The sequence below is a fragment of the Ovis aries genome, chromosome 3, assembly GCF_016772045.2.
Source record: "Ovis aries strain OAR_USU_Benz2616 breed Rambouillet chromosome 3, ARS-UI_Ramb_v3.0, whole genome shotgun sequence".
Classification (NCBI taxonomy): Eukaryota; Metazoa; Chordata; class Mammalia; order Artiodactyla; family Bovidae; genus Ovis; species Ovis aries.
Genome location: NC_056056.1, coordinates 215,845,098 through 215,858,658, shown reverse-complemented (window position 1 = coordinate 215,858,658; position 13,561 = coordinate 215,845,098). Strand labels below are relative to the sequence as shown.

Below are 13,561 nucleotides of genomic sequence, written 5' to 3'. Positions count from 1 at the left end.
GAAACAGAGGAGATGAGGTCGGACATGGCTGGGTGGGTGGAATGTTAGACAAAGCAAGGCAAAACTCAGCAGGGATCTGTAACGTCTTTAGGTTTTACTCAGAGTGAATTGGGCAGCCAGGGGAAGGCTTTGAGCAAACAAGTGCTATGTTCTGAGTTAGTTTTTAAAAGAATCCCTCTGGGGACTTCCCTGGTGGTCCAGGGGTTAGGACTTCGCCTTCTAATGCAGGGAGGTAGGCTTGATCCCTGGTTGGGGAGCTAGTCTCCAACATGCCTCCTGGCCATACAAAAGAAACAATATTGTAATAAATTCAATAAAGACTTTAAAAAGGTCCACATAAAAAATAAAACAAAAAAACACAACAACTAAACCTTAAAGAATAAATCAAAGAATCCTTCTGGCTCCTGCACTGAAGTAGACTGGGGCACCAGGAAAGCCTGGAAAAATGGAAACAGGTTAGGAAAATATCATAATCACCCTGGCCAGCTTCGGTTCAGTTCAGCTGCTCAGTCGTGTCTGACTCTTTGTGATCCCATGGACTGCAGCACGCCAGGCTACCCTGTCCATTACCAACTCTCTGAGCTTGGTCAAACTCATGTCCATCAAGTGGGTGATGCCATCCAACCATCTCATCCTCCGTCGTTCCCTTTTCCTCCTGCCTTCAATCTTTCCCAGCATCAGGGTCTTTTCCAGTCAGTCAGTTCTTCACATTAGGTGGCCAAAGTATTGGAGTTTCAGCTTCAGCATCAGTCCTTCCAATGAGTATTGAGGACTGATTTTCTTTAGGATGGACTGGTTGGCTCTCCTAGCAGTCCAAGGGACTCTCAAGAGTCTTCTCAACACCACAGTTCAAAAGCATCAATTCTTCGGCACTCAGCTTTCTTTATGGTCCAACTCTCATATCCGTGTGCTTTCCTTGTGGCTCAACTGGTAAAGACTACTGGAAAAACCATAGCTTTGACTAGATGGACATTTGTTGGCAAAGTAATATCTCTGCTTTTTAATATGCTGTCTAGGTTGGTCATAGCTTTTCTTCTAAGGAACAAGTGTCTTTTAATTTCATGGCTGTAGTCACCATCTGCAGTGATTTTCGGAGCCCCCCAAAATAAAGTCTGTCACTGTTTCCATTGTTTCCCCACCTATTTTCCATGAAGTGATTGGACTGGATGTCATGATCTTAGTATTCTGAATGTTGAGTTTTAAGCCAACTTTTTTACCTCTTTCACTTCCATCAAGAGGCTCTTTGGCTCTTTAGTTCCTCTTCACTTTCTGCCATAAGGGTGGTGTCATCTGTGTATCTGAGGTTATTGATATTTCTCCCAGCAAACTTGATTCCAGCTTGTGCTTCTTCCAGCTCAGCATTTCTCATGATGTACTCTGCATAGAAGTTAAATAAGCAGGGTGACAATATGCAGCCTTGATGTACTCCTTTCCCGATTTGGGAATAAGTCTATTGTTCCAAGACCAGCTCTAACTGTTGCTTCTTAATCTGCAAACAGATTTCTCAGGAGGCAGGTCAGGTGGTCTGGTGTTCCCATCTCTTTAAGAATTTTCCACAGTTTGTTGTGATCCACACAGTCAAAGACTTTGGCTCTGCATACAAATGGGTATATCTTTCCTTTTTTCCTTTGCCTTAAGCTTCTCTTCTTTTCTCAGCTATTTGTAAGGCCTCCTCAGACAACTGTTTTGCCTTTTTGCATTTCTTTTCTTAGGGATGGTCTTGATCACTGCCTCCTGTACAATGTCTCGAACCATAGTCATGTTCATAGTTCTTTAGGCACTCTGTCTATCAGATCTAATCCCTTAAATCTATTTGTCACTTCCATTGTATAATTGTAAGGGATTTGATTTAGGTCATACCTGAATGGTCTAGTGGTTTTCCTACTTTCTTCAATTTAAGTCTGAATTTGGCAATAAGGAGTTCATGATCTGAGCCACAGTCAGCTCCTGGTCTTATTTTTGCTTACTGTAGAGAGCTTCTCCATTCTTTGGCTGCGAAGAATATAATCAATCTGATTTCAGTGTTGACCATCTGGTGATGTCCATGTGTAGAGTCTTCTCTTGCGTTGTTGGAAGAGGGTGTTTGCTATGACCAGTGCGTTCTCTTGGCAAAACTCTGTTAGCCTTTGCCCTACTTCATTCTGTACTCCAGGGCCAAATTTGCCTTTTACTCCAGGTATCTCTTGACTTCTACTTTTGCATTCCAGTCCCCTATAATGAAAAGGCCATCTATTTTGGATGTTAGTTCTAGAAGGTCTTGTAGGTCTTCATAGAACCGTTCAACTGGTCAGCTTGGGCTGCTATAACAGATTATTGTAAACTGAGTGGCTTATCAACGAGAGACACTTACTCCTCATAGTTCTGGAGGCTAGAAGTTCAAGATCAGGCTGCCTGCCAGCATGATAGGTTCTGCTGAGGGCCCTTTTTTGGGTTATAGTCTGCTAACTTCTTTCTGTATTCTCAGGAGGCAGAAAGCAGGCTACAGAGTTCTCTGGGGTCTCTTTCTAAAATCCTATATAAGTTTGCTCCAAAAGTTGCTCTGCTCCACCCAGATGAGCTAATCACCTTCCATCCCCAACTCCTAACACCATCACATTTGGGGGTTAGGATTTCAGCATGTGAATCTGAGGGGATGCAAGCATTCATTCCCTAACAAGAATATTGCAATAATTATGAACAGAAAATAAGCAAAGTGGTTGGTAGCAGTGGAGATGAAGTGGAAGAGGTCAGAGTCTAGGTGGTGCCAGTGGTAAAGAACTCGCCTGCCAATGCAGGAGACGTAAGAGACGCAGGTTCAATACCTGAGTAGGGAAGATCCTCTGGAGGAGGGCATGGCAACCCCTTCCAGTATTCTTGCCTGGAGATTCTCACGTACAGAGGAACCTGGTGGGCTACAGTCCATGGGGTTGCAAATAGTCGACACAACTGAAGCGACTTAGCACGCAGCCAACATAATTTCCTGGTCTAGTGGGTAAGCATTTGAGAAGAAGGATCCAAGGGTAACTCCAGGAGCTCTGGGCTGGTGTTGGAAGTGGGGAGCTGCTAACTGCTGTTGTGGGTAGGCTATGAGAGTGCAGGTCTCTGCAGTTTGAGAGGAGATGGTTCTGTTGTGGGTCTGTTGACTTTGAGCTCCTATTGGACCTCAAGGATGAGGTGTTGACTACATAGTTCAGGGGAGGAGTCTGGGCTGAGGACAGAAATAAATGTGGGGATCTTGAATACACCAAAGCCAAACTTGATTGGATTTTCTGTTTTTCAGTTAAACTGCTGTTTGGTGTGGACCTGGCACTTAGAAATGAGGTGAGCGGTTTGAATGATATCTGAAGAATTTGCTAGTTACGCTACCTAGAGCGAGGTGGGGCAAGACGGAAGCGCTGCTAAGTGGAGTGGGAAGAAAAACCTCTTTCTCTCTTTTGCAATTTCATTTCGATTATTGCACACAGCACTTCAGTAGACATTCTTTCCACAAACGCCTGCATCCTTCACTCAATTAAAAAGCAGTTACTGTTTCATTTTCAAACAGGCCCAAATGGAGAGAGTTAAGGTTAAAAGAAGTGAAGTTCCATACAGCCTGAGAGTGCCAGGACAGAGCTTGGAGCCCACGACTCTGTCCCTGCACCCCTAGAAGCTCAGTGGTGGGCGGGGTTGGGGGGCGTCGGATGGAGGCGGGGGAGGCGACTCGACTGGTTTGCCGGCCGCTGGAGAGCCGAGATCGCTCCCACCACCAGCGGTTTGGGGCCGCGGTCCCTTTAAGGCCGGGCGAGTGATCTCAGCCTCGCGTTCGCCGCCCCGCCCTCCCCGGCGGCGCGCTCAGTGCGCAGGCGCGCCGCGGCGGCACTCGGCTGGGCCCGGGACGCGCCGGCCAGCGGCGAGACTTCGGGGCCGCGGTGCTGTCCGCCTGCCTCGCTCTCCCAGTCCAGCTGCCGCGCGTCGCCCGCACACGCCGCCGCCATGGGCTCCTGAGGTACTCTGCCCACCAGCGCTGCGCTGGAGGCCCCGAGGCAGGGGGAGGTAGCCGAGGGCTCTCGGGAGCGGAGGAGCTGCTCCGGTCTGGAGGGGCCCGCTCGGGGGGTCGTCCCCGCGGTTCGCCTTGGCCGCAAGTCCTCAGGCGGGAAAGGGGATGGAGGCGGCTGTCTTGGCAGCGGAGGGAGGGGGCGTCTGCGGCCCCGCCGGCCTAGCCCTGCGCCTTCTCCCCGCCCTGCGAGGTCGCGGGCCGCCCGTGGGTGTGCCCTGGCCCCCTCCTCGCCAACGTGGCGGGGCCCGCGCCTGGAGTGTAATCGGACCTGCCCGTGGGGCTGGCTGGGGGAAGAGGGGAGGCGGGCTGGACAGGCCCTTCACAAGTGGGATTGTGTGCGCCTGGTGGGTGTGCTGGCGCCTGGCACGACCGAGTGAGTGGGGGAGCTCCTGTGCCGGGGTTGGGGGGGTTCGCGGGGGGGGGGGCGAGCTGTGATCTGGGATGGTGGCTGGCCTGGCAAGGCCTCCCGGGGATGCGTGCATGAAGGTGTACACGGCTTGCATACAGGTCTGCAGTCTGGAGGGGCACCAGCAGGGACCTGGGGCTCCAAGGATGTTTTCGTGGGAAAGGACCCCCGAGACTGGTTTAGGGTGTGTGCATGCCTGCCCTAGGTTTCCTCCCTGGACTACCCTGCTGGGGTCTAGTGCTGATGGACTCCAGGCCAAGGCTGGAGGATAGGGTTGAGAGGTGGGCATGAGTATCAGTTCCCAACTCATATATGCCTCCTGGAGTTGTGTAAGGCCAGGCATTACACACACACACCCAGGGCACTTTGGGACTAAGCAGGTGTTTGCACGTCTGATACCTACGAGTGAGGCAAAGGCCATGTATTATTTATCTGACTGCCTGGTGCTTTATGTAAGGAAAGAAGCAGCAATCAGTGCCCTGGAGGCCCTTGTGCCGTGGAGGCAGACAAGCTCACACACCTGCCGAAGAGGTACAGGTCTCAGAGGTGTGACTCCTTCACAGGTTACATCTGCAGCATTCCTTCCTATCTCCCTTCCTTTTCAGTGTGCCGTGTGTGTATCAGAGCTTGGACTGTGGGTGGGAGGGGCCCTGCATTCAGGCCTGTGTGCCCATTTTATCAGGCTTTGAACACGGAACACATGGTGCCTCTGGGATTCAGGACCTCTCCAGTCGGTGGGGGAATCCAACTTAAAACCAGGTAGTCACAATGATGTGAAAGATATAAAACAATAGAGGCAATGCAGAGTAGGTTCAGTGCTGGGGGAGGGGGCACATGGCCAGCAGAAAAGGCTCCAACATGAGGTGGGAAGGTGCAGAGAGAGCTGAGCTGAAATGGAAAGGTAACTAGCATTCCTCTGATGCTATGGTGCTTTCCATGTGTGTTTCCCCAGTTAGTTCTCTCTGTGGCTGTGAGAATGCAGAACTGTTTGTTATCCCTCTTTACAAATGTGGAGAGTGAGACCCAGAGGGAGCACGTGACTCCTTGTCCATGTTTGTGGGAGGCCCGGATGGAGTGGTCCATGAACCAGCACCGCTCTCTTGCTGCCAGGTTTTGCTGCCTTGTAACTTAACCTAGCGGGACTTCCTAGGTGGCTCAGGGGTAAAGAATCTGCCTGCTAATACAGGAGATGTGAGTTTGATTTCTGAGTCAGGAAGATCCCCTGGAATATGGAATGGCAACCCACTCCAGTATTCTTGCCTGGGAAAATCCCATGGATGGAGGAGCCTGGCGGGCTACAGTCCATAGGGTCACAAACAGTCGGACAGGACTTAGCAACTGAGCACACACAGCTTACTGAGCATCTACTGCGTGCCAGGCACTATGCTAGGGGCACAGGGGTTTAAAGATGAATGGGACCTGGTGCCTGGCCTCTGAGGGCTTCTGGTCTGCTGGGAGATGGACGTAGATAGTGACCTCAGTCCAGACACGAGGCCCTGATAGCTAGTGTGCGTGGAGAAGGCACTGTTAGCTCCCTCCAGGAACCCCACGCGACCTGGTTCCTTTGTGCAGCCTAGGGGGGATGTGTTGTCGGTTGCTCCCACGTGGTAGTAGTGGGTTATACCAGGAACCCTATCTAAAGGTGGCCAAGAGGGTGGGAAGAAGAGCTTCAAGGCAGAATGGGTGCAAGTGATCTTGTCCTAGTTCGCTGGGGTTGGCCGAGTTCTGCAGAGCTCGGGCTTCTGTCTGGAGGCTGTTTTCTCCTCTGCCTTTGAGGTTTTGCTCCTGGTTCCTGGCGGGCCGGCCGTGCTCTCTTCCCCGAGAGGGGCTCCGTGCTATTTCCAGTCCCTGCTGTGCTCATTTCTCCCTGTGAATTCCCTGGAGTGGAAGCAGCCTGGGAAGGCAGAGGACAGCCCTTCATTGTTTTGAAACCAAGTAACTGTGAATGCCCTTCTCACTCAGCTGGGCCTGGAGACCGGGGATTTGGTGAGCTGTGGAAGCAGCTGGGCCCTGGAAAAGCTCCGGGTGAGGGGGTCTGCCGTTGGACCCTCAAAGGTGGTGAGCACTTGCTGAAGACCTACTGTGTGCCCAGCACTGTGCTGAGTCGTGGGTTGTGTCTCTTGGGAGGCAGTGGTTGGCTGAGGCTGTCCACCTGGTAACAGATACATGCCAGACAGTGCTCTGCTTGTGGTGAAAACAGAGGGCCCTAGCCGAGCCAGAGAACAATGGGAACAACAGCTTGTTTATTAAGCACTTACTGTGTGCCAGGCACAGTTCAAAGTGCTTTCGTGAATTACTGCGTTTCATCCCCCACCACCCAGTTAGGTGGGAACAGTTTTCTCCACGTTTTTCAGAGGAGGCAGCCTAGGAGGTTAAAGCTGCACTGTTCGGGGAGCTGACCCTGGAGCCCATGCTCTTCCCCACTAACCCTGGGGTGTGCCAGGCCTGGAAGGACAGGGATACTCTGCCCAAGGAGAGGGAGAGGACCTTGCAGGCAGAGGGAGCCCCCGGGCAGAGGTGCAAAGGCCTGAAATACATCGCCTCCCAGACATGGCTGCAAGGGCCCGGGGCCTGACAACCTTTGAAGGCCCTGCTAAGGAGTTCAGACTTGACCCCAGAGTGGCCAGCAGGGAGTCCTGAAGGTTTCAAAAAGGAAGTAACATCCTCAACTGCATATTCCAGGGCAGTATGTTGGTGCGTCTCCCCCTTCCTTCCTTCCTGCAGGTAACTCCAAGGACACTGGGCTTTTCTTCCTTTTGCTCTCCCTCAGGTCAGTGGCATCCTTTTGGTCCCTGTGGCCTTTCCCTTCTGTTCTTCCAGCAGCTTCTGGTCTTGATAGCCTGTGTGACGCAGGACGGGCCTCTGGAGCCCACTGCTGTCAGGGCGGTTCTGACCTGGCCGCTGTGGCTGGTGGTGGGGGTGGCTCTCTGAGCTGGAACTTCGGTCCTTCCTGGCTGTTCTGGGCCTGGCAGGTCCTCCCTGACTTCTCACCCTGAGGATCTGGACTAAGTGGGCGGCCCTCTTCTCCATCTCGCATCGTCCAGGCCCCCATGCTCATGAGTGCTATAAATACAGGCAGGGGTGGGGCTAGGAACAGAGCGGGAAGTGGGCACAGAGAGCTGGGCTTATCCGCCCGATCCCGCTCGTGGGTTCATGGGGGGCATGCCTTCCCTAGCCGCCCGCTTTGCTGGGTGTTGAGTAGCCAGCTGAGTGCCCCAGCCTGTCCCGCCCTGCAGGGCTGAAAGACTAAGGGTCTTTGCACAGGACATCCGGTGAAGCACGGCATAGGGGGATCCACGTCGGCTATGGGAATCCATGGGTGTAGGTTGTTGGGGGAGGAGTCAGGGATGACTTTTGAGTGAAGTGCCTTGGGAGAGGAGGCTGAGGATTCAGAAAGGGGACAGAAATGGTCACTGGGGACACAGGGCCAAGAAGCGCCCCTTGGAGTCCTGGGGAGAGAGGGAGGTCAGCCGAGCCTTCTGGAGAGCGAATTGAGAGCTGAGGTTCAGTCTTCACTCTCATTAGCTGCGTGGCCTTGGAAAAGTTGCGGACCGGGTTCTAATTCCCATTCTTTGAAAATAGGGGGAGATGATGCAATTTCCTTCATCTGTGAAAGGGCAGTAGTAAGAGTGTAGCCGTCATATGCCGACGATGTTCTAATGTCTGCATGGAGTTCCCATAGCACTCGGCCCATAGTACGTGCTCAGTAAACAGTGGTTTTTATTATTACCTTCCAAACTGTTTAGTTTATTCAGGAAAGAGGTGTTGCACACCTGTGTGTCAGTGCAGGGAGCCGAGTATCCATCTGGGGAGAGAACCGCTCCAGGGGTCACGGGTACCCTGAGGGAACATCGGGGCATTGCTGCCTGGGCAGGCAGTTCTCTGACCAGGTAACATATAAGCTGCCACCTGGTGTGTATGGAAGCAGGTTCCAGGCAGAGGGAACAGCATATGCAGAGCATATTTGGCATCAGGGCTCAGCACATAGTAAGCCCTCAGTTAATGTTAATTGAATGTGATCTTCTAGGCTCCAAGAGGACAGGAAGGGGAGGAAGTACAGTGTGAAGGGCCCAGGAGAGAAGATTTGGATGGTCCCCAGGTTTCAGGTTATCTCATGTTCCCTCCCTGTCTTGTCTCCGTCTGCCAAGTGGCCTGCAGTTCAGGTACCTTAATTCAGTGCAGTTAAGCTGCTGGGTTGTCATCAGGGACTCAGGCTTGGCCCCCACTTTGCCCAAGTCCTGGGAGGGGCGGCACTGGAATTAGGCAGCACTTGTTCACGTTGCTGTTTGCTGCTGTTTTAGTGCATCTGAAACCCTATACCAGGGCAGAACTTAGAAGGGTGACATGGGCCTGCCTTTCTCTTGTTGGTCGTTTTTCCAGTTTGGGGTTAATGGTGGCTCAGTGTCTGGCATGATGCCTTGCACAGAGTAGGTGCTGAAATAGTTTTTGACCGAACAAGCCAACCCTTGGATGGCTTAATATCATTGCCACTCAGGATAAAGCTAGAATTGTTCTTGAGAAGTGACAGGTCAGAACAACATTGTTTATTAGGACTGAGCTTGTATCAGGAACCTATAGGTACATTGAACAGCCTTGGGTCTGCCCAAGGGCAGGCTCTGTCTGATGGCCTGGAGGTCTCGGGCCTGGGCCTGGGAGGCAGGAAGCCCCACAGTCACCTCCTTTTCCTTCTCTTCTGGGGCGGAAACCAGAGAGGGAAGATCCCACCCAGAAAGCCTTTGTGCCTAACCTGCGTCACTTCCAGCTTTACTGTGTTTTTAAAAAGTCACACACGACGAAATGAGCATTTCACGGGAAGCTTGTGATGTTTCAGCCTATGGAAAACAATAGGCATCTCTGCTTTTGAAAATAGTACTTGTTGGTTATAGTAAATTTGGAGCACAGAAGAGAGTGGAGGGTAAGAATAAAAATCACCCCAGAGTTCCGATAACCAAGAAATAGTCACTGTGGAAAAGTGGCATAATTCTCCTAGGCATAATCCTGCGTTATCTCATTGTTCATATCACAGCGGGTCACAGGCCTTTACCCATGCCGTGAAAAGCTGGCCATCGCTGTGAAAGAATTGGAGAGGGGCTAAAGCAGAGCCTCCTAGTGCTTTGTGTCAAGGTTTCTGTGGGAAAGACAGGGTCCCCACCCTGTTTGCTGGATGGCCCTACGGTGTGAGGAGCAGGCAGAACACTGCCCAGAGTCAAAGAGCCTGGTGCTGACCTTGGTACAGTCACTTGCCCTCCAGTGGGGCTGCTTGTCACCTGCTGGCTGCCACAGGGCCCAGAAGAGGTCCTAGGTTAGGAAACTCTGAACCTCCTCCCACCCCCCAGAGGAGGGGCCTGGTTTCTGTTTTGGAGGGAGAACCCGTCTTCATCGTCACGTGAAGATGGATGGAGAAGGGGTGTGTGTGTGCGCGCGCGTGTTTTCTTTTCCAGCCTGAAGTGTGTTTGGCGATCTTCTGGAAGACTTCAGTCTCCTGGCTGGGGAGCCATGATCTGTGGGCTCTGTAGCTTCTGGCCAAGAGTGGTCCCAGGATGGCTGTCCCCCACCCTCACCTCCAGGCAGGGGATGGCGTGAGACCTCTAGGAGTTACCGCATCTGTCACCCTGAAAGGGACTTTCAGATCTGACAGCCTCCGCATCCTGAGTGAAATGTGTGTGGAGGTTGGTACCTTTATTTTTCTCCTACTGCAGCCCCTGTGGGCAGCCTGCACCCAGGGAGGCCCTGTCCTTCTGGCAGGTGGCTGGGTACCTCCATCCTTCTGGGCGAGCTGTTCACCAAAGCCCTCTGGGTCATCACTTACAGGAAAGCTCCAGGTGAAAATAACTAACCCCATGGCGGCGGCTGCTGTAGCTGCTGGCAGAGGCTCTTGGTCTCTATGTCTCTAGCAGTTGTGTATTTTATTTCCATCTAGAATGAACAGAGAACCTGAGTTCCACGAGCAGTCGTTTTGGGTGCCTGCAGGCACAATGATAGGTGTTGGTAAAGGGATGTGTGTGAAGAAATGAGTATTAATCAATGTTCTTATATTAATTAGTACTAATATTCCTAATCCTCACTGGGATTGGTGTTAAGGCTTTGCGGTTTGTGAATGACTTTTCACAAACAACATTTCATTTAATCCTCCCAAAGGCCCTGGCATCTTGAAAATTTTGCGCCCGTTTTGTAGATGGATAGACTGAGGCTCAGAAGGGTGAATTTGCCTAAGAAACTGTGGAAGGAAGCACCCAGGTTTTCAGTTTCAAATCCTGTGCCCTCGCTGCTCTGAGTGGCCCCTCCAGCACAGCCACTACCCCCAGAGAGCCTGCAGTCCCAATGGGAAGCCTGGCAGGTGGAATTGCTTCTTAGACTTGGAAAGCGTGTTAATAGAGAATCTGGTTGAAGCTGTGGGGGCCCCAGGAGGCAGCCCTCTGCTCTGCCTGCCGGTGGGCTGAGGAGCTGGGACTCCCCAGGAGGGCAGCTGAGCTGGGGCTCTGACGGACAGTGGCGGTGGGCAGGTGGAGGAGCCGAAGAAGGCTTTGCAGGTCGGGGGGCCACCCCGAGCACAGGCCCAGGCTGGTGAGTGGAGGAACAGAGGGAGTGAGCTTGTCTGGAACAGTAGGTGTCAAGGCGTCGCTTCCAGGAAGAAAAGTGTGTCTCCCCATGAGTTGGTCGGTGGGTTTTAAACAAATAGTATGTATGAAAGTCTGGACTTGACAAGGCGGTATGTATTTGCTTTACAAAGAAGGGCTGAGGCATGGGGCAGTGGTTAGAAAAGTGTTGACAGCCATAACCTCAGTGCATCTGAGGATGATTTGATTTACAGGAGGCCCTGGCCATCCAGTCTGCTGGAGCAGAGCACAGGCTGGGAATGGGGAAGGCTGGCGAGCCTTCTGGCCCTCGAATGCTGCCTTTGGTTTGCCAAGAGGTATCTCCCACTTGACTGGGACAGAAGACCACTTCTTCCATTTGCAGTTTGGGGTCGTTGAGCTGGATTTGTGGGGGTGGGAGAAAGCCCCACCCTGCCCGTTGCATTTACCCAGCTGTCCTATCTCACAGGGAGGGCATGAGGCATCCAGAGGCCCGCCTCCATCCTCTGCCGGCCGCCGCTTGATGAGCGAGGGTTGGGTGGCCGTGGCTGTTACGTAACGGGTCTGCTGGACACAGCAGTGAATGGAATGTCATTCAGGTGTCCCTCCAGCTCATGCAGGTGCGTGTCACTGGATCAGGATGGCCAGACTGAAAGCACCCTGCCTTCCCAGGCTCTGCACTCCCACCCCTCCCCACCAGGCCTTCTTCGTGGTCTCCCTGCCTCTCCCCTGGCACCTTTGCCCAGAGAGACCAATTAAAGCCGGGTGTCGTGGTGACTGCAGTCTTCGTCCGTACTCCCACTGGCCCTGGAACCAGAGCCTGTCTGTGCCAGGAAGGGCCAAGGGGTTGAGCAGGTCTGGCCCTTCACTCACAGGTGAGGAAATGCGAGTTCATGGACCAGGGCACTGGCGAGCCAGGGCTGCTCTGGGTCTAGAGCCATCTCCTGACCCAGTGCTCTCTGTCTGCTGAAAATGGGGCTTTTCTCTACTCTCTCTTCATCTGGATGTCCGTGGGACTACCTGTTGTCAGTATTTTCCTCAATAATTCGGCTTCTTTCTTGGATGAGTGATTAAAATGTATCCTGCGTCTCCAGCAATGCTTTTTACAATTACAGATGTTTGAGGCTCTCACCCGGCAGTTGCACTTCTAGGAATTTACCCTACAGATGAAATTCCACGTGTACAAAGTGACTGTGCAGTTAGTCACGGTTGGAAGCAACCTGAAAGTCCATCCGCAGAGGGCCAGGAACAAATTATGGTCCATCCACACCATGGACCACTGTGCAGCCCTGAAAAGTAAGATGGAGACTGCTTGCCATCCACAGATACAGAGCAATCACCAGATAGATTTCTGTGAACGAGGCAGGTGCAGGACGTGTGTGTATGCTGTGCCTCCGTCTGTGTGAAAGTGAAGGGAAGTGGAAAGTGCATTCGCTTCTGTGTGTGCTCAGGGTCTCTGGGGGTTCACACAAAATCGGTGACTGGGGTGCCTGTGGGGTCGGGGTGGTGCCTGGGAGCTGTTCACTGGAGACCCCTCATACCTTTTGAGTGCCGATTCATGTGACTATGTGACTTTTTCAAAAACTTAAAATGAATACAATTAAATAAACAAGAAGCACAGGAAATGTATCCTCACCTCTTGCCCATGCAGGAAGGCCAAGGCTACCCTGTCAAGGAGCAGCGTCCTCACTCAGGCCCCTGTTGTAGTTGTTATAGTCGTGTCCAACTCTTTGCAACCCCATGGGCTACAGCACACCAGGCTTCCTTGTCCTTCACTATCTCCCAGAGTTTGTTCAGACTCATGTCCATTGAGTCAGTGATGCCATCCAACCATCTCATCCTCTGTCCCCACCTTTTCCTCCTGCCCTTTTTCCTAGCATCAGGGTCTTTTCCAGTGAGTCGGCTCTTCACAACAGGTGGCTAAAGTATTGGAACTTCAGCTTCAGTATCGCCTTCCCAGTGAATATTCAGGGTTGATTTCCTTTAGGATTGACTGGTTTGTTCTCCTTGCTGTCCAAGGGACCCCCTGACCATCAGTTAATCAAGAATGCAAGCTTGGGTCTCATGAAGGGGACCAGATGTGGAAGTTTGGGTGTTTCTTGGGAAGTCTGACCCCTAGCCCCAGCCCTGGAGAAATGGAGCCCCCTCCCTCTGGTCCCTCTGAAGCACTGCTGTTGTCTAGCTTGGTATTGAAATCCCTGTTCTGATATGCTTATTTTCTGACCTCTGAAATCTTCGGGGGTTCCCCCTCTGACACATGAGTGAAGTCCCTGCCCCAGGCCCTGCTTCTTGGGCCCCTGGTTGAGCCACACTTGACTGGGCGCCCTTTCTTCCACGTGCCTCCTCGCCTGCCCACCTCTGTGCTGCTGCTCACGCCGTTCCCTCTGCCTGCCTGCCTGCCTCTCCCTCCCAGGCGGTCTCCACGTGCCCAAATCCTATCTACCGCTGAAGATCCAGCTCAGCTTCCACCTCCCTCTGCCCTCTGACCTCCCCTGTTTCTTTATCTCTTCCTCTCCGCTGCACTTAAGCCTTTTACACTGTGTCCTAGGTGTCTGATTCCCCACT

The 13,561-nt window shown here is 52.5% G+C and overlaps 1 protein-coding gene across 3 annotated transcripts in view; it reads left to right on the top strand.

Moving 5' to 3' along the window:
* The first annotated feature begins 3,162 nt into the window (after window positions 1-3,162).
* The window catches only part of TMEM184B (transmembrane protein 184B), a 51,038-nt gene continuing 40,639 nt past the window's right edge, over window positions 3,163-13,561 (top strand). Inside the window, exon 1 of one of the 3 annotated variants that reach the window (XM_027968106.3) lies at window positions 3,163-3,300. The gene's annotated coding sequence lies outside the window, so the exon portion shown is untranslated. Of the gene's footprint in view, window positions 3,301-3,812; window positions 3,965-5,023; window positions 10,091-13,561 lie in introns of those variants that run through there. The other 2 variants (XM_004006989.6, XM_060413554.1) reach the window with 2 other exon arrangements.